General features: G+C 44.3%; 1 non-coding gene across 1 annotated transcript; it reads left to right on the forward strand.

The window, feature by feature from the left end:
• Nucleotides 1-1,909: 1,909 nt before the first annotated feature.
• Nucleotides 1,910-2,017, forward strand: LOC145560908 (small nucleolar RNA R71). Its single transcript, XR_014093501.1, has one exon. It is a non-coding gene; the product is annotated as a small nucleolar RNA R71 (small nucleolar RNA).
• The last annotated feature ends 22,680 nt before the right edge of the window (nucleotides 2,018-24,697 follow it).

Raw genomic sequence — 24,697 nt, forward strand, 5'->3', positions numbered from 1 at the left:
GCCCCACCTCGCCCCTCCCTCCGGACCACCTGCAGCGGCAGCCGCCGTGGCTGCGCCACCCAGCCGCGGTTGCCGCTGCTAAAAACCTTTTGTTTTTATTTTTTTTTATTTTTTTTTGTTTAATTTAAATAAAACAAAACATATTTTGTAAAATTAAAATAATGTTAATGTGGTCCAATTAATTTAAAAATTAAATCACATTCAATCTTGAAATCAGGGTTCTTCATGAAATTAATCCCCAATTTAATTTAACACTTAAATTAAATAATTTGATCATGAAATCAAATAGATTAAAATCATTAATTACATAGTAAACGAATTAAATCAAAACCAAAACACAAAATTCATAATTTAGGTTTAGGGTTTTGAAATTTTCGGAAAAAATAGGGTGGGGGTTCGAAATTTTCAAGTGATTAGGGGCAAAATTCGGATCTCTTCATGGCTATTTTTAGCATTATTAAATCACATTTAATCAATTCCAAGAGTTAAATCACATTTAATATAATAATTGACCCATTATTAAATTATTCTCCCTCCTAATTGAATTAAAATTGTAGACTATCAAAGAATTATAGTCAATATGCGTAAATGCAATAGGCTAACTGATACCACTATAGGGAATTATAGGTACTACGCAGCGGAAATAAACATGAATCATATTCATACAGTACCTAATCCCAAGATCTAATGCATAACACATAAAGAACATATAATCGTACCTTTGAAGCGTGATTCCACGTGCGATCGAGCAAGAACAATGGGAGATAAAGAACCTCAAGCATGATTCCTCTACTTGGTCCACGGGCACAGATTAAGACCTCCACTAATGCTAGTTAGTTGCAATTGAACCCTTCAATTGACCTTCTATGGAGAAGTGCGAGCAATGAACCACCATAAACCACCATGAACCACCACACGCGCCACCAAGGGTGGCCGGCCGTGAGTCCAAAGGGGAAGGAGAGGGAGCCGTGAATTAGAGAGGGAATAAGGGTTTTGGGATTGGTTGCCTTGATGTCAAAATTCACTGTGTGTGAATTATGACTACTTAATTGCAACCCTAGGCATGGATCTTATTTATAGATCTCATCTCTAAATAAGAGCCCGTGTCAAAAGCCCAAAACTTATTTCCAATCTAACTATGCTAGCCCAATCCATTTCATGATTAGTTTATTGCTCATGAGGCCCATTAATGGGCCTCTAACTTGCTTAACCCAATACCCTTGTGTGTGACCTCATAGGATCCATTCTAGCGGGCTTTGGACCATTTGACTAGCCTAAAGATCATCTCTCATAGTCTAGCAACAGATGATGACGCCCCAAGAGAACGAACTTATTATCTCCATAATAGTAATCCTTGATATAACTAGTAATTGCACTTATCGAAGACACAACTCCTTTAGTAGTAAGGTTGAGCTTTTTGGTTCCATTGTTGAGGTTAAGGTACAAACCGAGGTGGTGGTTGTCTCCAAGCTACTCCACCGCCGCTTCCTCTAAATCCCTCTTGCCTTGTGTTGTATGCCGCTACATGCTCGGGGCTTAAACCGCCACAATAAGATGTATCATGGTTCGTTCCTCCACAATTTTGACGAGAGAAAGAATTAACTTGAGTGGAGCTTGCTCTACCGCTTGAACTTGCATTCACACTCGTGTTCAAGTTGGAAAGCCCTTTTGTTAGTTGATCAATTTGATGTTGTAATTGATCAACTTTCTCCAATTTGTAAATACCACCTTTCTTTGGAGAATTTCTTCTTCGGCCCCCCCAAGAGTAATTATTTGCTACTTCTTCTATTGTGGCTTCAACTTGATTTTGAGGGATTTTGATTAATTGACCACCCGCCCTCGCATCCAAGTTGGCTCTTGACATGGGCTCCAATCCGTCGTAGAAAAACCGCATGAGCAACCCTTGATTGTACTCATGGTGGGGACATGCTTGTACCAACTCTTTGAATCTCTCCCATGCTTCACCAAGACTTTCATCAGCTTCTTGATCAAATGATGCGATTTTTCTTCTCATTTCGGTGGTCTTCTCCTCGGAGATAAATCGCTTCAAAAACGACTTTACCACCTCCCTCCATGTTGTGAGAGTGTTAGGCTTTACTTGCTTTAGCCATTTCTTTGCTTGTCCGGTGAGAGATTGCCGGAAAAGGTGCATACGAATGTAGTCTTGACTCACTTCATTAGTTTGCATTATTGCGCACAATTTAAGGAATCGGTCCAAATGTTCAATAGGGTCCTCACTTGCACCTCCGGAAAATTGCTCCAATTGGACCATTCTAGTATATTGTGGATGGATTGAGAAGTTTGTTTCCGTGAAGGGTAGCAAAATCCCTCCCATGAGTTCATAATCCTCCGGATTTCCAAACTCACGAAACAAAACATCATTTTCTTATCCCGCCATTGATTCGCTTGGTGAACTTGAAGAGTAAGTATCACTCTCACTATAAACTATATCAGCAAAACCTCTTCCCTCGTCTTGATAAAGCCTACGGACTTGTCTCAAGGTTCGGTTGATCTCGTGGTCAATTTGATGTAAGGGTGCTCCTTGATACCTCCTAAGCATTCACCAAAGCTAAGCAAAAAATTAGCAATAACAAGTATGATAAAACAAAAAAACAAAAAGAAAATAAAGTAAAATGACTCTAACAAAAGCAATAATAGACGCTAAACAAACTGCTTCCTCGGCAACGGCGCCAAAATTTGATCAAAGGTTAGATAGGTCGTTAAGCTACTACCCTAATCAAATTAATCATTTATAATACCTAAACCTACACTAAACTAGTTAGTGGCAGGTAAAGGGTCGAACTACTAGGGAAGCACACTAATTCAACTTTAATAATCACTAATGCAAGAGTAAAAAGGGGATTGTTTTTGTTGGTTTTGTTGAGTAAGAACACTAAAACTACAAATAAGCAAGAAAATGATGATTAAAATCAAGGGAAAATGACGCTAGAGATACGGGGGTGTCCAATATGACTAGAAAGAGGGGAATAATGGTGATTATCATGAAACACATGCAAAAGAACACAAGATTCTACCTAAACAATTCATTCTCATGCAATAGTCTATGCAAATCAATGAAAGAGGTCTACAGTAATAAGGATCATTCTCATGCATCCTATTAGTTACAATCTTATCAAAAGAATAAAGAAGCACAATCCATAAAAACTGTACTTTTATTACTTATTCTCATGCAATCATTAAAATAGAGATGATCTTAATCTAGTTCAAACCACTTTCATGCATTTTAACTAGAAAACATCAAATAGAGTGCAACTATAATCTCAAGCTATTAAAAATCATGTCTTTCATCAATTTATGGCATAAGTTCAATCCAACCATCATCATTAATCCAAAATCAACTCATATCTTCCACCCCCTTCCCCTAGCTAAAAGTTTAGCCTATAGAAGGGAGATTAAACATAATATCAAAAATAGAAATAAACTCAAGAAACTCAAAACAAAACATGATTAAAATCAATGAAATCAATAACAACTAGATGAACTAATAAGATTAACAAGAATAAGCAACAATAAAACAAATAAATAATACTAAAGGAAAGGAGAAGAGATTACTAAATAAAGGATTAATGAAAGATGAAAACTTTGATTCTTGCTTGATTGATTGAAGAATAAAACTTGAGTTAAGTTGAATACAATAAAGGATGCTTGAATAACAATCTACTTTCTCTCCCTAGATTAGGCTAATATTCTTTGGAATTTGTACTAAGTGTCCTTTATTACAAAGAGTCACGTCTATATATTTGTGGCTCCCCCAAAAGAATGAAACTTGGGCAACAAGGCGCAAAGAAATCAGAAACCCAGCGGTGCGCGCCCGCACACGAAATATGCGCGCCCGCGCAGTAGAAGTGTGCGCCCTCCCAACATAGTGCGCGGCCGCAACTTCAAGGGTACGGGGAAATCCAGCGCGCCCACACAGCAAGTCGCGCGCCCGTACTGTGGCCGCACAATAGGTCGCGCGAACTCTCTGGTTTGGCTCTGTTTCATCAGCTTGGCTGCGTGGGTTCTCATTGGGGTGCGCGTTCGCATATCCTAGGGTGCGCTCGCGCAATAGCCGCACGGCATCCCGCGCAGAACAGTTTGCTTGGCTCCTTGAAATCCTCTTTCTTTCGGCACAAAATACCTACAAAACAAAAGCATAGAAATCAAAATAAAGAGAAGGCGAGAAGACTAAGAAAAGGGAAGATAAAGGAGAAACGAAAGGAGTTAACAAAACTAGGTAAAAATGCTTAGAAAAAAGGCCAAACAAGTGCAAATGAGGGGATAATCCTTAGAGAAAAAGGATAAAAGAGTGGCATAAATGTCACTCATCATCAGGACCTCGTTAGCTTGCTTACTAGCGAGAAATCCGACAAGTCAATCATTTTCACTAATGATGATTTGCCTTTAAAATACACTTCCCATAACAATGCGTTATACTTAATTGTGGGATGCAAGGTGTAGACACCTAAAAAAGTCTCCCCAAAACCAAACCTGATGATGAATAACCTTTCACCGCCACTATTGGTCGGGTTTAGTATTTAATCCCGAGAGTGCTTAAAAAATCGCATTTTATTAAATTCATATTTTTGAACAGTCCATGGATTAGTCTTGTTGTTTGGTTAAAGCATAGTTTTAATTTCAGCCCAAACTTATTAATTAATTTTAGCCCAAACCTTTTTTATTTTATTGTTTTATTATTTATTTTTGGCCCAAACCTTTTATTTATTTTTATTTATTTATTTTCTTATTTTAGCCCAAATAATAATAAGTCAGAAAAGGCCCAAAATTATCAATCGGCACTTAAAATGCCGAAGGAAATTAGGGTTAAAAACGTATTTAGACGAAAAAATGGGCTGGAATTTCCTGCGCCATGGCAGGTACCTACCGTGTCACGGGAATCCTTCCCGTCTGACGGTGGGATTTCCCGTGACACGAGAAGTCTGCCGTGACACGGGACATTCCGTGTCTTTTCCGCGTAAACCCTTGACGCGTTTTCTATCCCGTTTTCTTAAAATTTCCCGCGTCACACCAAAAGTGTACCGTGTCACGGGAAAGTGTGCCGTCTGACGGTGGAGCTTCCCGTGTCACGGTACAGTTTGACCGTGTCACGGGATACTTTTTTAGGGTTTTTATCATTTTAGGGTTCCGTGTGCTCCCTCAGCACATTTTCCCTATAAATACCCCCTCATTTCTGATGTACGGGGCACCGAGTAATTCTCTGATTTTATTTTCTCTCTTCTATGCTTTAGCCTAAACACTAGCCTACCCTTTTCACTTAAAAATTCCTTCCTCAAGCACTCAAAGGAGTCCATATTTTACTCGTGGTTCTGTCCTTAAGCCAAGGCGTGAAAGGTAGAACTGTTTGAGGGTTTGGCCCCAAATCAAGTCTACTTAATTTAATTATTGTTTTATTATTTCCTTGAAGTTACTAACTCGTTTATTATTTTGTAGTTGCAAACAAACAGAATCAAAGTAAGGATCATGCTCCTTTTATTTTTATTATTCTTCTAACGATTTTATGTTGTTGGAATTGTGATTAAATTGCTTCCAATATTAATGTTATTCTATTATTTTTATTGATCACCCTATTGCATGTTTAAAGGGAATATGTAATTGAAAATCACGCCTAATAAGATAATTTGGACAAACCGGTTTAGGTTCCTTTTAATCTTGTTGCTTAATTCAAGTGATCACAATATTTTAGAATAATGTGTTGCATTAATATTCAACCAATTTAGCTTAATAATAGTTTGGAGCGAATTGAATATTTTGTTTGTATGCCTTTGAGATCGCAGGAATCACTTTTCACTATAAGAATCGAGTAGAGGCCAATACGGGCGAATGTGACTCCATGACTCACTTCGTACCATCATCCCCGATCCTACTTTCGTGGTTCCGAACCATATGGAGTTAATAATCTCATGGATTATGAATGGGGTGTAACCTTCACGGGTCAATCGTTGTTGCCTATCGTTGTCCCTTTATCGTGGTTGCCTTTTATGATCCGTGAACGGTTTACAAGTTCCTTAAAAACTTGTTGGCGGCTCCCTACTTTCCTTGTCCCTAATCGTATATGTCAATTCCCACTTCCTATGAGTGCCAAGCATATTCACAACATGCTTTTAACGTAGGCGCACTTCGAATGACGCCTACACAAGGGATACAATATCCCTCTAACTTTGGTAGACAATGGGTCGGCTATAAACGTATGCCCATTATGAACGGCAAAATACTTAGGCCTAAATCCAAAAAAAGATTTCCAATCAACAAAACAAAGCATTAGGGCCTATGACAATTCGAGAAGATCGGTGTGTGAAACTGTTAAGCTACCAATTACCACAGGCCCAATTTAAAAGATGGTTGAATTCCATGTTATGGACATAAAACCTACATTCAACCTTTTACTTGGACGTCCTTGGATACATGAGCTTGGTGCAATACCATCCTCACTTCATCCAATGATTAGGTTGAACTTTCAAGGGCTTCCTATCACTATACATGCTTCTCCACTCAAAATAGCAATAAATGATCAATCACTCTTAGAAATAAACCATGATAATGATGAAGAGGACATGTGGGGATTTGCTGTGGAGCCAATCCTAACAATTGAAATGGAAGAAGACTTTGAAGAGCCATTCAAGCTTGATCTATATTCCACTTGGATAGTAAACAACATCTTGCTCAAGAGTAGTTACTTTCCTGGGATGCCTTTGGGAATAGGAATGAAGAAATCTCTCTTACTTCCTATCCCAAAGAAAAGCTTCTCCTTTGGATTGGGATATAAACCAACCAAAGAAGAATTGGAGTCTCACGACGCAAAAAAACAAGGCACGTAGAGACAATAATAAGAAAAGGGATAATCACTTTACTCCCATCCTATCAACTAACCGTTAATGGACAATTCATTAGGGAGGGAGAAGATTACCCATGCTACGACTTTCCGGAACCCTTAGTTTTGGAACAATAAGCCTTGATTTGAAATATTTCATGATTGCTACTTCTTAGATGACGATCTTAGTATTGTTAAATCAAAACACCCAACTCTAGGGTGCTATGATGGGCAAGCATTTAACTTCCTATTTAGACTGGAGAAAAATCAAGTCGCAGTAATGACAATCAAAACGCCATTCAAGATGAAGCTTTTGACCCAACCTCGTTGATCACCCCTTTGTGGGCGTCGTTTGAAGTGCGTCTACGTTAAGCATGTGTGAATATGCTTGGCACTCTTAGGAAGTGGGAATTGACGTACACGATTAGGGACAAGGAAAGTAGGGAGCCGCCAACAAGTTTTTTAAAGAACTTGTAAACCGTTTACGAATCATAAAAGGCAAACATGATAAAGGGACAACGATACGCAACAACGATTGACTCGTGAAGGTTACACCCCATTCATAATCCATGAGATTACTAACTCCATATGGTTCGGTTCCACGAAAGGAGGATCGGGGATGATGGTACGAAGTGAGTCATGGAGTCACATTCGCCCGTATTGGCCTCTACTCGATTTTCATAATGAAAAGCATTGCTGCGATCTCAAAGGCATACAAATAGAGATTCAATTTGCTCCAAACTATTATTAAGCTAAATTTGTTTAATATTAATGCAACACATAATTCTAAAATATTTTGATCACTTGATTAAACAACAAGATTAAAAAGGAACCTAAACCGGTTTTCCAAATTATCTTATTAGGCGTGATTTTCAATTACATATTCCCTTTAAACCTGCAATATGGTGATCATAATAACAATAGAATCAACATTAATATTGGAAGCAATTTAACAATAAATCCAACAATATAAAATCGTTAGAAAAATAATAGAAATAAAGGGAACACAATTCTTACTTATATTCTGTTTGCTTGCAACTATAAAATAATAAACGAGTTATTAACTTCAAGGAAATAATAATAAAACGATAATTACATTAAATTAAATAGAATATAGTTGATTTGGGGCCAAACCCTCAAATAGTTCTACCTTTCACGCCTTGGATAAAGTACAAAACAACGAGTAAAGTATGGACTCCTTGGAGTGCTTGAAGAAGGAATTTTGAAAGAAGAAAGGGTAGACTAGTGTTTAGGTTGGAGCATAGAAGAGAGAAAAAACTAGTGAATTAATTGATGTCCCGTACATCAGAAATGAGGGGTGATTTGGGTATTTTTTACCCGGCCAGGTGGCCCAATCAGAAAGCGCCACGTGTCCTCCAAAGAGGTGCCATTTGGACCTATGGAATGATGACACGTGGAGGGCGGACACTCCTCTGTCCTCCGCAGACTGATGATCCAGCATGGACCATCCAGATGGCGACATGTGTCACCCAAAAGGTGCCCAAAAACCTTTTGGGCTTAGTGACACGTGTCACTCAGGCATTGCCCCTGGGATGGCGGCCTTCAAAGGCCCAAATCCCGAGGCGCCGCAAAACGGCGTGACCTAATTCCTAGGTCACCAGATCCTAGGGGGGGCACACTTTTCAAAAGGACCCTATAAATAGGGACATTCTTACATTTATGACGGGACAGAGAATATAAACGCAATACGAGACAACACACCACTTATCATTGAGCTGTAGTTTTCAAGGAACACACAACACTTTACCTGAGCTTGGAATCCGAGCAGATAAACTTTACTTCCGCACGTTTTATTACCGAACGCTTACTAACTTAATCTTCGGAGGCGGACCACCGACCATCCGACGGTCCGTTTGCTTTGCAGGTACAGGCGTCCTTTGCTGAATCAAGTCTCAGTGTTGTAACTCTCCCAAGGGACAAAAACCCCCGAAACATTTGGCGCCGTCTGTAGGGAGAGTACCTCTGAAATGGCTTCACAAGCACCTGTACCGAACCCAGAGGCCAATCGGCCTCCACAAGACGTAGAGGTCCAAACGGATCATGACTCAGGTGACGACGCTGATGTCGAAACCTATGAGGATCCAAATGGATCCCTCATCTCTAAACGCATCCGCAGTAAGGAGAGGCGGGAGCGTCACCATGACCAGGCAGGGCCAAGCAAAACTGCTGGTCAGCCAAAGAAGCCCTCGGGGCGGCCGGTTGATCCTTCCCGGTTGATCCTTCCCAGGCGGCAGGATCAACTCCCGTCACTCGCGATGAACTAATGACACTCCTGAGCAGCCTTAGGGGTGAAATCAAACAACTCGCCTCAAAGAAGTTGCCTGCTCCTAGAAAGGAGCAGTCGGCAAAGAAGCCAGCCCAAGCTGACAAACAGAAGTCGGTCAGGGACCGTCAGCCAACTCCTCATCCTGCCCCTAAGGAGAAGGCCCGGCCCCAATTTGACCTTACTCGGCTCCGTTTCCCAGAAACGGGCGCAAGAAAACCCATCCGGCACATACAGCCGGATGGTAGCAAGAAAACGTTCTCTAACGCTCGGCAATACATTGAGGAGAGGAGAACCCAGCAATCAGAGTCGGCTTCAATGTCGACTTATCATGATAGCTTTCGGAATACCTCTGTGAGGTGTTCCCAGTCTGTACATGAGACTCCAGCAAGCAGCCAACGGGTTCAGTCTGGCCCTCATATGATTCAGTCAGCCCAATACATGGCACAACCATTGTACCAGGCGCCAGTTTTACCTTACATGCAACCTGCCCTCTTTGGAGGACAGGCGGCATACGGCTATCAGCCGATGGACTGGCAGCTTAGGCTGCAACACCTTGGAGATCAACCCTCTGATTTCTCCAGGGAAATAACTGAAGCCGTACAGCCGGCTAAAGTTAAAAATGTTCTGGTGGGAGCCTATGACGGGACCTCCAACCCAGAAGACCACTTGCTAGCATACACCCACCTCATGTATTTACAGGGGTTGGATGATGCCGCATGGTGTCGTTGCTTTCCAGCCACCCTGAAGGGCATAGCCTAGCAGTGGTTTGGCAATCTGCCGGCTGGTTGCATAAATAGCTTCAAGACGCTTGCGTTCTTGTTTGCTTCAAACTTCTCTATGAACATCCCTGCCAAAAAGACAAGTCTTGACTTGGGCAATGTACAGCAGGGAGATAGAGAAGGCTTGCGTTCCTACGTCAGGCGGTTCAATCTGGTCCGAATCCAGATTCATGGGCTGTCTGATGAGGTCGCTTTCACAGACTTCTTTAAGGGTCTGAAGGACGGGTCTACTTTTAAGTACGAACTCGTCCGCAAACAAATCTTTACTCTGCAAGGAGCCTTGCGAGAGGCGGAAGCCTATACACAGGCGACCTAACTCTGCTCCTCCAATAAGCAGTCGGACCATAAGAAGTCCGACCGGCAGAAAGAGAGTCGGCCTGCTCAGCCGGCTCCTAAGCCAGAAGAGAGCAAAAAGAAAAAGCAAGTCTGGGCCATTGATAACTCTGATCAACCGGCCCAGAAGAAGAAAAAGGAGTGGAAACCGTACGTCCCAAGGTACGAATTCCACAAGGACTGCTGCTCCATCCTCTTGGAAATTAAGGATCGGCTGACTCTTGAAAAGCCAACTCCTATGAAAGGTTCCGCCGAAAATCGGAACAAAAACAAGCATTGCCATTTCCATGAGGATGTTGGCCATGACACGAACGACTGCTTTAGTCTCAAGCGGGAGCTCGACCGTCTGGCCGACAAAGGACAGCTGAAGTCCTCTGTGAAGTCCAAGGTGACTTCAAAGGAAAATCCGGGGCAGTCCAAGAAAAAGACTCCCTAGCCTGCTGTGAGTGCCGAAACTGATGAAGATCCGGTATACACCATAGCAGGCGGATTTGCCGGAGGTGGCCCGACCATTCGGGGCACCAAGGACCATCTGAGAAAGATGGTCAACTCTGTTGAGGAAGGGGATGCGGCAGGCACATCCACCTTCCCTAAAGTTGTCATCACCGAGCAGGACAGAGGCAAAGTCCGTCGTCCGCATGATGACCCTGTTGTCATTGAGTGCAAGGTCGCCAACCAGTTGGTTGGCCGAATTCTGATTGACACAGGAAGCTCCTCTGACCTCATCAGCCTCAAATGCTTATCCAATCTGAAGTACAAACCGAATAGCATGATGGAGGTCACCCACACCCTTGTTGGGTTTGGGGGAGGACTTGTGCATCCAGTCGGACGAATTGACCTACCTGTCCGCCTGGGAAGCAGGGGAGACGGACAACACATGACCATACGTTTCCTAGTGGTTGAAGAGCTCACAGCTTACAACCTCATCTTTGGCCGTCCCACTCTTAACGAGTGTAAGGCCGTCATCATCCCTGCTCTCATGCTACTCAAGTATGAGAAGGATGATGGAACAGTCGGCTCCCTTAATGGGGACCAAAAGACGGCTCGAGAGTGTTACCTCTCGGACGTCAAGCCCGCGGCCGTAGCATCCGGTCGGGGCAAGCAAACAATCGACCTCGACGATGTCGAGGAAGAACAGTCGGCCCCACCAGCCGGAAAGAAAAGAAAGACTGATCAGCTGGTGGTGGTCAAAAAAGAAAAACAATAGCAATCACTGACCGGGGAACGGTCGGATGACCTCCTTCCTCAGCCTACTGGTGAACACATTGATATCCCTCTGGACGACAGCCGTCCAGAGCGGACTGTTAAGGTGGGGACGGTTGCATTTGCAAAGCTGGGTGAAAGCCTTCACCAGCTGCTGAGGGAATTCAAAGACATTTTTGCCTTTGAAGTGGAAGAGATGCTAGGCATCAGCCCGGATCTCGCTGTCCACAAACTCGCCGTGGATCCTAAAAAGAAGCTCATCCGGCAAAAGAAAAGAAACCACGGTGAAGAAAGAAGTCAGGCGGCAGCTGCCGAAGTAAAAAAGCTGTTAGATGCCAAGTTCATTCGGCCGTGCAATTTCCCTGAGTGGGTAGCTAACGTTGTGTTAGTAAAAAGCCGAATGGAACTCGGCGGATGTGTGTTGACTACACAGACCTCAACAAGGCATGTCCAAAGGATAGCTATCCATTGCCTAAGATCGACTGTCTGGTCGATTCAACAGCCGGACATGCCTTGATGAGTTTTATGGACGCCTATTCAGGTTTCCATCAGATCCCCCTATGGAAAAAAGATCAAGAAAAGACGGCATTCGTCACTGATCAGGGGTTGTTCTGTTATACGGTGATGCCGTTTGGTTTGAAGAATGCGCCTGCTACTTTCCAACGAAAGATTAACACGGTCTTCATTAATCAAATCGGAAGGAATGTAGAGGCGTACATTGATGACATGATAGTCAAATCCAAACAACAGGCGGATCATCTTGCTGATCTCCGAGAAACATTCGCCACACTCAGGCGGCACAAGGTCATGCTAAACCCAAAAAAGTGTGTCTTTGGTGTTGAGTCTGGGAAGTTTCTCGGATTTTTGATTGACTAAAGAGGAATAGAGGCCAACCTTGAGAAAATACAGGCGGTAATCGACATGCAGTCGCCCCGTACTGTGAAGGAAGTGCAAAAACTAACAGGTTGTCTGGCGGCCTTGGGTAGATTCCTCAGTCGGTCAGGCGACAAGTGTCTCTACTTCTTCCAGGCAATCAAAAAGAAGACCAACTTTGAATGGGGGGATGATGCAGAGGCGGCCTTTCAAAAGCTGAAAACTCATTTGCACTCTTTGCCGAGGCTTGTCATCCCTTTTCCCAAAGAGAAGCTCTTCATGTACTTAGCCGTCTCTGATCATGCCCTCAGTGCCGTTCTCTTAGCTGAAAGAGACGACATCCAGCTCCCGGTGTATTTCATTAGCCATGTTCTGAGAAACGCGGAGCTTCGGTACCCCACGGTTGAGAAATTCGGCCTTGCCCTTTACATGGCCGTCAAGAAGCTTAAACCCTAATTCTTGGCGCATGCGGTAGAAGTCTATACTGACCAACCGATCAAACGGCCACTCACAACCTTGGAGTCTTCTGGACGAATGCTCAAATGGGCGATTGAAATGCAAGGACTAGAAATCACTTACGAACCAAGGAAGGCAATAAAGGGACAAGCATTCGCTGACTTTATTGTCGAAATGACAAGGCCGATTGCACCGGACAATACAGACCAGGTTTGGAAAGTGTATGTGGATGGGAGCTCCACTGTGAATGGCTGTGGTGCAGGGATTATCTGTCAGTCTCCTGAAGGAGATAAGTACGAATACGCACTACGGTTCAAGTTCCAGGTCTCTAACAATGAGGCCGAGTATGAGGCCCTGCTGGCCGGCATTCGGTACTGCAAGGCGGCAGGGGCAAAGAAGATAGCCGCCTGCTCTGATTCTCAACTGGTCGTACTCCAGGTTAATGGAACGTACGAGGCCACTCATCTGACCATGATAAAATATTTGCAGGCGGTCAAGAGTGAAGTTGGGACACTTGAAGAATTCCATCTAACCCAAGTGCCCAGGTCTTCAAACAATCAGGAGGATGCTCTGTCCAAGCTGGCATCATCCGCCTCCTGTGAAACGCCTCGGTCAGTTTTCTGGAAGGTCATGTAAAGAAGAAGTATATCTGAGGAAGACCCCATTTGAATTCTTGACCGAAGCTCAACCTGGATGGACAGCATCCGGGCCTATCTTACAGACGACACGCTCCCTGACTCACCACAGGAGGCGGCTGTTCTGAAAAAACGAGCGGCTAACTTCGAGTTGCGACAAGGAGAACTCTTCAGGGCTGGTTTTTTGAAACCCCTGTTGAAGTGTGTTACCCTTGAGAAGGGTAAGGAAGTCCTCGAAGAGTTGCATTTGGGATTCTGCGCCTCTCATATAGGCGGCAGATCCCTCGCTGCCAAGGCCAGGCGACTTTATTTCTGGCCAACTCTGGAGTCGGATGCAATGGAAATGGTAAAAAAATGTGACAAGTGCCAAAATTTTGGCAAGCTCATCCATCGTCCGGCTGCAGACCTGACGGCCATCCACAGCCCAATACCTTTTGCCAAATGAGGCATGGACATTCTGGGGCCATATACAACTGCACCAGGCGGCAAGCGCTATATACTGGTAGCTGTGGATTATTTTACCAAGTGGGTAGAGGCGGAGGCAGTCAAAAACATCAAGACTAAAGACGTCATTTCCTTCATCTGGAGGAACATAATCACTCGTTTCGGAGTGCCCATGTCTATGGTTTTTTACAATGGTCCTCAATTTGAGACGCCTCAAATAAAGACTTGGCTGGGAGACCAGGGGGTCTCAAGCTTCTTTGCATCAGTCGGCCGGCCTCAAGCAAACGGCCAGGTCGAAGCCTTCAACAAGTTAATCTCAGATGGGATTAAAAAGAAAATTGAACGGGTTGGTGGTCTCTAGGTGGATGAATTACCACACGTCCTCTGGTCTATCAGAACGACTGCTAAAGGGGCAACTGGAGAAACCCCATTCCTTATGGTGTATGGAGCAGAAGTTGTTCTGCCAGTTGAGCACTATGAGCCGACTCTTCGAATCATGCTATATGATGAAGAGGCGAACTGGGAGGCCTTGCGCCTAGCATTGGACTCACTTCCAGAGCGCAGGGGCAATGCTGCCTTGCGTCATGAGATATACCGTCTGAGAATGACTTGGGCTTACAACAAAAGAGTACACAAGCGTCCTCTCAAAGTGGGGGACTTTGTGCTATGGAAAATGGAGGCAGTCGGTAGGGCGAATGAGAAGGGAAAGCTAACCCCAAATTGGGAAGGCCCCTACCGAATCTATGAAGAAGTAAGAGACGACACCTACCGCCTGGAAGACCCAGACGACAGGCAGCTGCCTAGAACTTGGAATGTAGACAACTTGAAAAAGTACTACTTCTAAGTACGAATGTAAAGACCTTAAATTTGTTATCTCAAGTTTTGTTAATGAGAATATGCCTTCATTTCCCAACTTGTCTTTTTATTTAAGTTTCTTAGTGTCGCTTGTACAAAATACAGACGGCCAATGCGTTTGGAAAGTGTCTGTCCCAACAGCAGACGCCCCAATCCTTCTGAAGGAGCCGATTGCTTTAGAACAGTCGTTCCTACGAAATTCATTAAGTTAATATCGACACTTAAAATCATGATGAGGCCCATGGCCGGATATTAATAAACAAAAAGAGACCGAATGGTCACAGTCTGCTCCAACATGAGTATAACCGTCTGCTCCAACATGAGTCAGATAACCGGCGACGTCCATTCGGGCTAATTCGTCGAGGAGAAGCATCTCCCATTTGGGTGGCACATTGCTTTACAAATATAACAAGCGGCCCTACCGAATGCTAAGGCAGCATTCGCAGTCATTTGTTTTAATCGAAAGTGAAATCTAAAAGGCCTGAATTTTCTAACTGTTCTAGCACAGCTCGAAAATGGTCACTGTTTCACAAGTAGAGGCTAAAGAGGCATTAAGCCGGATGCGCCTGTTTTTGCCCAGGGGCAAAGCAGGCGGAACATTCTTGTTAATATACAAGTTAACTACTTAAGCACCTAATGAGGCTTTTGACCGGATGACGCCTGTTCTTTGCTTTTGGGGCAAGACAGGCGGACAATTCTTTTTAAAGAACATTTGCTAAGTTATAAACTTATCTTATCTCAAAGAGGCCTATGGTCGGATGCGCCTGTTTTCAGCTCACGGGGCAAAACAGGCGGAAGTTTTCCCCTAGCAAAATTTGCTAAGTTGGAAATTTGAGTTTTGTTTGAGCCAATGGCCGAATGAAAACTTTATATTTGCCAATTCTGGATGGACGTCTGCCGAGTGGTTTGGGGCAATCACCATAGTGATTGATTGACTTAGAAACCATGAATACTCTTCTAAGTATCAATAATTTCTAAGTCAATCAATCTAATAAACCAAAACCACTCGACAACCGTCCAGGGGCAAGAACATTCGCATGGTACACAGGTTGTAATACTTAGCCAAAAACATGCAATGAAAAATTAAAAAATGCAACGGACAACAGTATGAATAAACTCAGCCAAATGGCCGAATGATTTAAATTAAAAAGACCAATCGCCTACAGACGACTGGTTGAGATTGTTTCTGGCATAGCTAGAGAAATTGTCAAAGTACCCGACCCCACGGTCGGTAAAGATACATCAATACTCGGCACGCAGGCCAGAAAAGCAAGTACATGGCCATTCGGCCGCAGAAAGGATAAAAAGCTTAAGTGATCAGGGAGAGCCTCTTCATTGGCAGTCGGCCTGTTGTCCTTCGGCTGCTCTTCATCATTTTTCTCTCGTCCCTCCGCCTGATCTTCCTCCTCTCCCCCAAAGGACGACTCCCCAGAAGAGTCGGACCCAGAGCTTTCCTCGGCCTCAGCAGCATCCTTAGCCGCATTCTCAACCTCTTCAAGAAGGCGAGGGTCGAATGCTTTGCTGGCTTCATCAAACTTGGATTTCCAAGTCTGATAGTCCGAGTCCGGCTGCACAGCCGCCCAAGTGTCCCGCATGATGGCATCATAGTCGCTCATCATTTGCTTAACAAGAGCCTTTCTCTCTTGTTCAGCCACGGACTCAAACTTGGTCTTTAGCTGATGCTCCTGGTTGGTAAGGCGCTACTCCAGGCTGCCCACCCTATGCTTGGCTCTCTCGGCCTCTTCCTTGGCATCCTGAAGAGGCTCGAGCTTCTCCTTAAGATTTGTGATTTCTTTCTTAAGGGAAGTGATGCGTAGGCGGCCCGAGTCCAGGTCCTTCTTCACCTGCATATTGGCTTCCGCCTACGAATATATCATATCAAGCGTCAGAAACTTATTTTGAGCAATATTAAATTGAGCTCGATCCAAGGCAGACTCGGCCCGAGATTTAGCGGCTGTTACCTCTTTGGACTTCTCCTTGAGAGGTTGCCTGAGCCCTTGGACGCGCATTATGGCCTGCAAAAAGAGCCGAATGGTTAAAACCAGGCGGATAAAGACTTGAGCAAAAAAAAAAAAAAAAAAAAAGAATTGAATTGCTTAAGTTAAGACTCATACCTCGCAGAGGTTTCCCAAGATGCCATCCAAGTCTAGAGTGCCGACTCCTCTGACAGACGCCTTGTCGTCAGGATCAACCGCCCTCAGCATGGACTTGGCCATCTAGATTACAGGCGGCCTCTGCACAGGGCCTGAGAAGGAAAGAGAGTTAGAAAAATAACACAAGTATATCTAAATGGAAGAACAAGAAAGACGAATGGTTTTTACCGTCGTCCTTTGGTTCCTCCTCTTTCCCCAGACTCCCCCTCTCTCCTGCTGAGCCGACAGCAATGGTGGGTTGCTTGAAGCCACCCTTTGATGTCCTCTAGACATCCGGTTTGCTAATCCCCCTATCAGCTTCGAGAGAAGAGGCGTCTGGGCCTTTCTTGGGCTTGTGAGCAATGTGCTTCCGGCCGCCCTTGCCGGATGCACTCACATCACCCGCCCTTGTCTTTTGGATCTTAGGGTTGGATGGTTTTGAGGGAGATTTGGTAGGGGCACCCTACATCAACGCAAGATAAAACAAGTTAGAAATCATTCGGACAAATTTAACATTGGTCAGAAATGATGAGTATAACACTTTCCCACCTTGGGGGTGCCGCCAGTTTTCTGCTCATCCACTTTGGTGTGGGTGGTTGCCTCTGCCCTGTTTAGGACATTCGATCTCTATCGAGAAGCAGATATAGCCGGCTTCCTTGTGGCCGAGAGATTTTCCATTGCCTTGTCTGCAAAAATGAACAAGTGTTAGCACCATCAAACAAGTATTGAAAAGCAAAATGAAATTGCATATTAAACAGACGGCCGACTACCTCTCGGCATTTCAGAGCTTAGCCCACAGGCGGCTAAGAACGTTCCCTCTTCAAACCATTTGTACACGGACACGGTAAACAACCCCTGGTCCATGATCTCCTCCTTTGCCCGCCTAGGAAGAGGCGGCAATGCACTCCTGCCTGCTAGGAGAGGTGGATTCTTATTCCACCTGTTATACTTTTGGTTCAGGCGGCTGTCGGCAGACTTGACTATATAAAACTTAGTCCTCCAGTCTTTCCACTTGTTCTCTTTGCCAACAACCATCATGTACCCCTTGCAAGTGGACAAGGTATACCAGCCCTCGCCGCCCCTAGTAGGCGCCCTGCTAAGATAGTGCATGTGGGCGAACGCTTCAAAGCTCGCCTCCACCTGCAGCATCTCACAGGCGGCAACGTACCCCAGAATATTAATCCAAGAGTTGGGTACAAGTTTCCAGATACCCAGTTGGTATCCATCCAAGATCCTCTCCACGGCCGGATGGAGAGGGAAGCGGAGGCCAGCTTGGAAGGCCGCTTCATAGCAGCCGAATGCTCTGTCTTGATAGCTGGCCAGGCTCGGCCAGGTAATTGTGTTGCCCTCGTTAGGGACCGACAAAGTATAGCCATAGCCTAGAACGACCTTGCGCCTAAAATTGGCAAGGCCGGATGCCATGGAGCTCCGCTTGCTGGGCGGAACATGATGATAGTAGGGGGCTCTCTCCAAGCGCCTGGAAGCGCTCGGCTCGGCCAAGGTTTTCCTTTTATCCACTGCCAGGGACTCCATGGAAGAATCTATTTTCGTTCTTGGCTCCTCTGAAGTTATATGAAGAGTAAAAGAAAAAAAAACAGGCGTTACCTTTAGAAGAAGGGTGAAAAACGCTTGGTTGACTGAAGAACGGTCGGACAGTTGGCCGAGTGTCGGATGCTTGAAAAGTGAAAACGCTTAGGGAATTTTGAGATTCTTTAAGTCAAAAAGTCCAAGATTCTCCAAAGATTCGCAAAGGTGTAAATCCAAGGGGGGGTCAAACCTCACTATTTATAGGGGGTAAAACCCTAAAAATTTTCCCTCCAACAGTAACTTTTTGAATCTGACCATTCAGATACTGACACCTGTCACAGGTGTCACGTGCAATGCACGTGACCCCTGTGAGGGGCAAATGATTTGGGTATTTTTTACCCGGCCAGGTGGCCCAATCAGAAAGCGCCACGTGTCCTCTAAAGAGGTGCCATTTGGACCTATGGAATGATGACATGTGGAGGGCGGACACTCCTTTGTCCTCCGCAGACTGATGATCTAGCATGGACCATCCAGATGGCGACACGTGTCACCCAAAAGGTGCCCAAAAACCTTTTGGGCTCAGTGACACGTGTCACTCAGGCATTGCCCCTGGGATGGCGGCCTTCAAAGGCCCAAATCCCGAGGCGCCGCAAAACGGCGTGACCTAATTCCTAGGTCACCAGATCCTAGGAGGGGCACACTTTTCAAAAGAACCCTATAAATAGGGACATTCTTACATTTATGACGGGATAGAGAATATACACGCAATACGAGATAACACGTCACTTATCATAGAGTTGTCGTTTTCCAGGAACACACAACACTTTACCTGAGCTTGGAATCCGAGCAGATAAACTTTACTTCCGCACGTTTTATTACCGAACGCTTACTAACTTAATCTTCGGAGGCAGACCACCGACCATCCGGCGGTCCGTTTGCTTTGCAGGTACAGGTGTCCTTTGGTGAATCCAGTCTCAGTGTTGTAACTCTCCCAAGGGACAAAAACCCCCGAAACAAGGAGGTATTTATAGAAAAATGTGCTGAGGGAACACACGGAACCCTAAAAAGATAAAAACCCTAAAAAATTAAACCGCGACACGACAGAGGGCATCGTGACACGGTGCCTGACATCGTCAGACGGGACAAGTTCCCATTACACGGTGACAGCTGTGTGACGCGGGAAATATTTAAGGTACGGGGAATAAAACGCGTGAAAGGTTTACGCGAAAAGGACACGGAATCGCCCTGTGTCACAGCAGGGGCACCGTGTCACGGGGAATCCCACCGTCAGACGGGGAACATTGCAGTGACACGGTGGACTTCTACCATGACGTGGGAGCCTGTAGTCCATTTTTCCATCTAAATTCACTTTTAACCCTTATTTCGTTCAGCATTTTTAAGTGCCGATTGATAATTTCTGGCCATTTCTGAGTTATTATTATTAATTGGGATAAAATAAATAAATAAATAAGTAAATAAAATAAATAAAAGGTTTGGGCTAAAATTAATAATAAAAAGGTTTGGGCTGAAATTCAAAAAGAACTATGCTTTGACTTAACATAAAGACTCATCCATGGACTATTCAAAAATTGAATTTAACTAAATACGATTTTTTAAGCACTCTTGGGATTAAATACTGAACCCGACCAATAGTGGTGGTGAAAGGTGGTTCATCATCGGGTTTTGTTTTGGAGAGAAATTTTTGATGTCTATAGAAGCCCCTACTTTGACTTAGTTTGTAGAAACGTCAGTTTCGAAAACGATAGTCAAAGTAGTCGATAGGGACGGAGAATGATTTAAGACGTTCTACGATCCTAAATCACTCTGTATACGCCGATCCCTAAAAAAAATGTTAATTCCACAGATAAAAGAGTAAAGGGGTAAAATATGTATCTGGCACCAGTTTATCGGTGACAAATGAGTTTGGTAGCTTCCTATGCTTGAAGGAATCCGCCGGATGACGTTTGTTGAAATGCTTTCCATGCCTGAGGAAAGCCGACTGACGAGTTTGATAGCTTTATAAGCCTAAAGAAACCTACCGCATGATACTTTCCATGCATGAGGAAAGTCGACGTATGATTTCGGTTTCATTCTATGCTCGAAGAAATCCACCGATATTGTTTTCCATGCTCGAGGAAAGCCGACTTGGCGATTTTCTATGCTTGAAGAAAAAATCCACCGATAATGTTTTCCATGCCTAAGGAAAACCGACTTGGCAGTTTTCTATACTTGAAGAAAAATCCACCGATAATGTTTTCCATGCCTAAGGAAAACCGACAACTGATATAATCGCCGACATTTACAAGTGCATGATGGTTCAATTATCCCCGAACGTGGGTCGCAGATGGTTTACCTTCAATTCGACTATCCGACTATATTAGGCACTTAAAGTGTCAAAAATACAACCCTAATGCTTGTTAGGGGTAAATCGGTAATTTTGGTACCCTTTAAATACCAATTAATATTTTCCGCGCTATTCTGGTGAGAAAATAACTGACCAATAGGTGCGGAAAAATGATCCAACTTGGTCCAAGATTCCAGAATATTCGCTAGAAGATTGGAAGGATCATGCAGGACAGACAAAAGGGCACCATGTCACGGGGAGAAATCCCGTGTCACGGTTGGTTGCCTCATCTGACGGGGGAAATCCCCGTGGCGCGGAACCCCCCTTTTTAATTTTTTTTATTTCTCTACTGAAATTATCGACGCGCCAGGATAATAACACCGTCCCACACGCGTAAATGCCGTTACATGGTAACGGGAATCGTGGCACGGGAACGGGGTAGCATTTTTTCGGCTTTATATTTCAGCCACTGCTTCCCATTTCTTATTCACCATTTTCATTCTCGATCTTCTTCTATTCTAGCTCCTCCCTTTTTTTTTGTTTCTCAAATCACCGTGCAACGGTTTCCAGCACCGGAGCGCGGAGGTGACCACCGTGGGACGGCGCCAAGTCCCGCTGAACGACATTTTTATTTGACGTTTTTTTGCCTCGATATTGCCGCTTTTTGTCTTTGCTACTGTCTTAGATCGCCGCTGCAGCTTGAGCTCCATTGCTGTCCAGGGAACACCGTGACACGGACAGTGGTCACCGTGTCACAGCGACATACTCCCCTGCCGCGGTGGTTGCGGCTTTCATAATACATCATTTTCGCGATTTTTTCGAACTTTAAGCGCACAAATCCCCACCAAATTTTCTCTGATTTTTTGCTAGTTTTCTCATTTTTGATTTCTCACAAGGATCCATGTAAGTTTCCCTTGCTTATGTCTCAAATTTTGTTGTAAATTCCATACTTGCTTGAAACCCTAAAAAAAAAAAAAATCAAATTTGGGGTTTTTAATTTTGAGCTTCTATGTAAAAATTCTTGCTATGAATTGACTTGTATAAGGATGTATATGTGTTTGTGAGCAATTTGAGACCAAGTTCGTGTGTTTTGGTGAGAAGTTGAGCAAATCACTATTTTTGGTACTACTTGTATGAAATGGTGTTCTTGTTGTTCTTTTGCACTGGAAGTGATGATATATTGGTTGTAGATTTTGTAAAATATGCCATGATGTGCCAATTTATCGTTCTTGTACAATTTTGAAACATGTTTTGTTTTGTGTATGTACTACATTGTCATGGAGAACATAGTATCATGCAATTAGGAGAACATAGTATTAGTTCGTCATGGAGAAACTAAATACTAGAATAATTCCATTATTTTGCTAATTTTTAGCCTTGAGGAAAATTTTTTGCGTATAATAGTAAATGTCACTTAAGGCAACCGTTAAGCTGCTTTTGAATAAATGACTAAATAACTTAGGAAATGATGCTAAGTATTGAGATTTTTATTTTGGAAATAACATGCTTAGACAATGGGATCGCGATCTTTCTACTCGTGGCCGGCGCTAGGCTTTTCGGGAGGACACTCCCACAGTTCCTGAGGGCATGGACGACGATGCCCTAGAGACCGAGCCTCGCCCTTCTTCGAGTAGGGGCAGGTGGGTTCCACCTCCGTGTTGCCAGATTAGTTGGTTTTCTGCCGTGAGAGCCACATTTCTCACCGTCCACTTGCCGGCATAGTCGATGGCACGCTTTGCCATCATGGATCTGGAGCTGGAGATTTGGTACCTCGACTTCATGGGATTATCACAAGGGATCCTGTTACGAACGCCTTGTGGGAATCTTCTTGTTTGGTAAATTTTTATTCGGTGATCGTAGGGTTTCGCAGCCCCCAGGGTTGTGGCCCGATAGTTGTTCGCGTGTTATTGTAGTATTTTTAGGATACTACCAACACTATTCACTTTTCTTGGGAGGAGATGACAGTGACCCCCCTGAAATTTAGCATGATCAGCGGTTTACGCTTCACCAATCGGGTCGTACAACAGATGTCTGACCTTTGTTTGGGGGCGGCTGAGGTAGCTGATTTGTTAGGTCCGATCGTTCAGCACATCAGGACTCAACCGGTGCCTCGAGGTGGTCCTTAGACTGGGCGATCAGAGTTGGCTTCTGTTATGGCCCGTGGCTTTGACATGAATGAGACATCACCTGAGCAGCGAGTGTGGATCTTCATTTTGATTCTTATTTCCATGACTCTTTCTCCTGATAGGAGTTCGCGTACGCTCGTGTGCTACCTTCCTTCTTTGGTCAAGATAAGTGAGATAGGATCCTTTAGTTAGGCCTGGCCAGCCTTGGATATGCCGATCTTCTCTTGTCACTACGTCATGGTTGTAGGCAGCTGAGTGATGGGGCCCTTGTCACTGTCTACGGTTTGTGAAGAGTAGTAGAGTTGACAATCTTTCCTCTTCTTGTTTTGTTTTAATCTGTTTGACTCATGTGCTCAGAGATTACTTATCATTAAAACTATGGTTCTATGAGTAATTTTCGGGATTGGCCCCTCGACGACGTCGTGGAGCAGTCCATGACCTCCCTGTCGGAGCTAGCTGGCGTGACCTAGGCGAGTCACGAGTGGAGTCTGTCCCTACGCTACGCGGGCTGCTACACCGAGGCACCTCTTTTGTTGGTGTAAGAATTGATTTTTCAGCCTGTTATTCTCTACCTCGACATTATTTTTGTCGTTTGATTGCAACTTTTTATGGTTTTCAGGTTTCTTTTGACATCTATTATCGGCCTTGGGCTGGGATGACTGATCTTCCTGAGGCCTTGTAGCTTTCAACGCACCGTAATATTTTTGTTGGTACTGGACGCTTTGTTTGGTACCTTGGGGAGCGTGTTGTTCGTCAGCACAATGGTGATCACTTTGTGGTGCCCTTGTCTCCACCGGAGTCGATGTTGGACTCACGCTTGCTTAGGGAGTAGGTAAACAGGGGAGAGCGCTACACTTTTCATTGGCGAAGCTTGTGCATATAGAGGGCGATTATTCGCAGGACTTGTGTCCTTCTTTTGCCCCTCCACCCCATCTTCCCGAGGTATGATTTCGTTTGAGAATTTTGTCGCTAGTCTCTGTTTAAATTTTTGAAATACCTAATTATTCGATCGTATTTTTAGACGACTATTCGTCGTGTGAGGAAGATTGAGATCCCGCCTCAATCCGTCCACTACCTAGGGCCGATCGGTATTATTGAGGATCACATTGCTGACGTGCCAAAGGGTTTTAGACAAGCGCAGGAGTCTTTGCTTGATGTGTTTGAACCGGTAAGCTTTTTGACACATTATTCATCTTTTTAAATACCGCTTGTTATTATTTTTCTTTGCTTTGTTCCCAGCCTACTCACCCGGAGATGATGGTATTCATGAAGCTGGTTGACGCCTTAGAGTACTACATCATCAAGCTTCAGCGTGGTGTGAGTTGTCGGGGCGGTTTCGTCGATGTTCTTGAGGTATGTACACTTTTTTATTTTTACCATTTGTTCTATTTTGCACCATTGACATCTTTTGATTTTGTATCTTTCAGGAGCGACGGAGGTCCCGCTCATACTCAAGGCATAGAGGCTCGGACGAGGGGGATTCTAGTCGTGGCAGACGGTCTCCTGAGGTTCATCGACATTCTCAGTCTCAGCGGGAGAAACAACTTTCTCGGTTGTTTCAGGAGGCTCAGTGGCAGCCGCCTCAGCCTTTCTCTAGCCATTCCAACACTTTCAGGGTCAGTGGCAGCGGCATTCGACTTCACAGTCTTCAGAGCCTGAGTTTAGGCCAGTCATCACTCCTATGGATCAGGGTCTATACTCAATTCCATTTTTTGGGGTGCTTCCTCCGCCAGTGCCTGGCTTGTTTTCAGTTCCAGTGTATGGGACGATGCCTCCACCGACGCTTCCTACCTCTTGGAGTCAGTCTACGTCGTTTGCCAGTTGGACAAGTTCTGCTTTGAGTTTGACTGATACTGGAGTTACAGGGACTAGGT

This window comes from Chenopodium album, chromosome 9 (assembly GCF_948465745.1).
Source record: "Chenopodium album chromosome 9, dcCheAlbu1.1, whole genome shotgun sequence".
Taxonomy (NCBI): Eukaryota; Viridiplantae; Streptophyta; class Magnoliopsida; order Caryophyllales; family Amaranthaceae; genus Chenopodium; species Chenopodium album.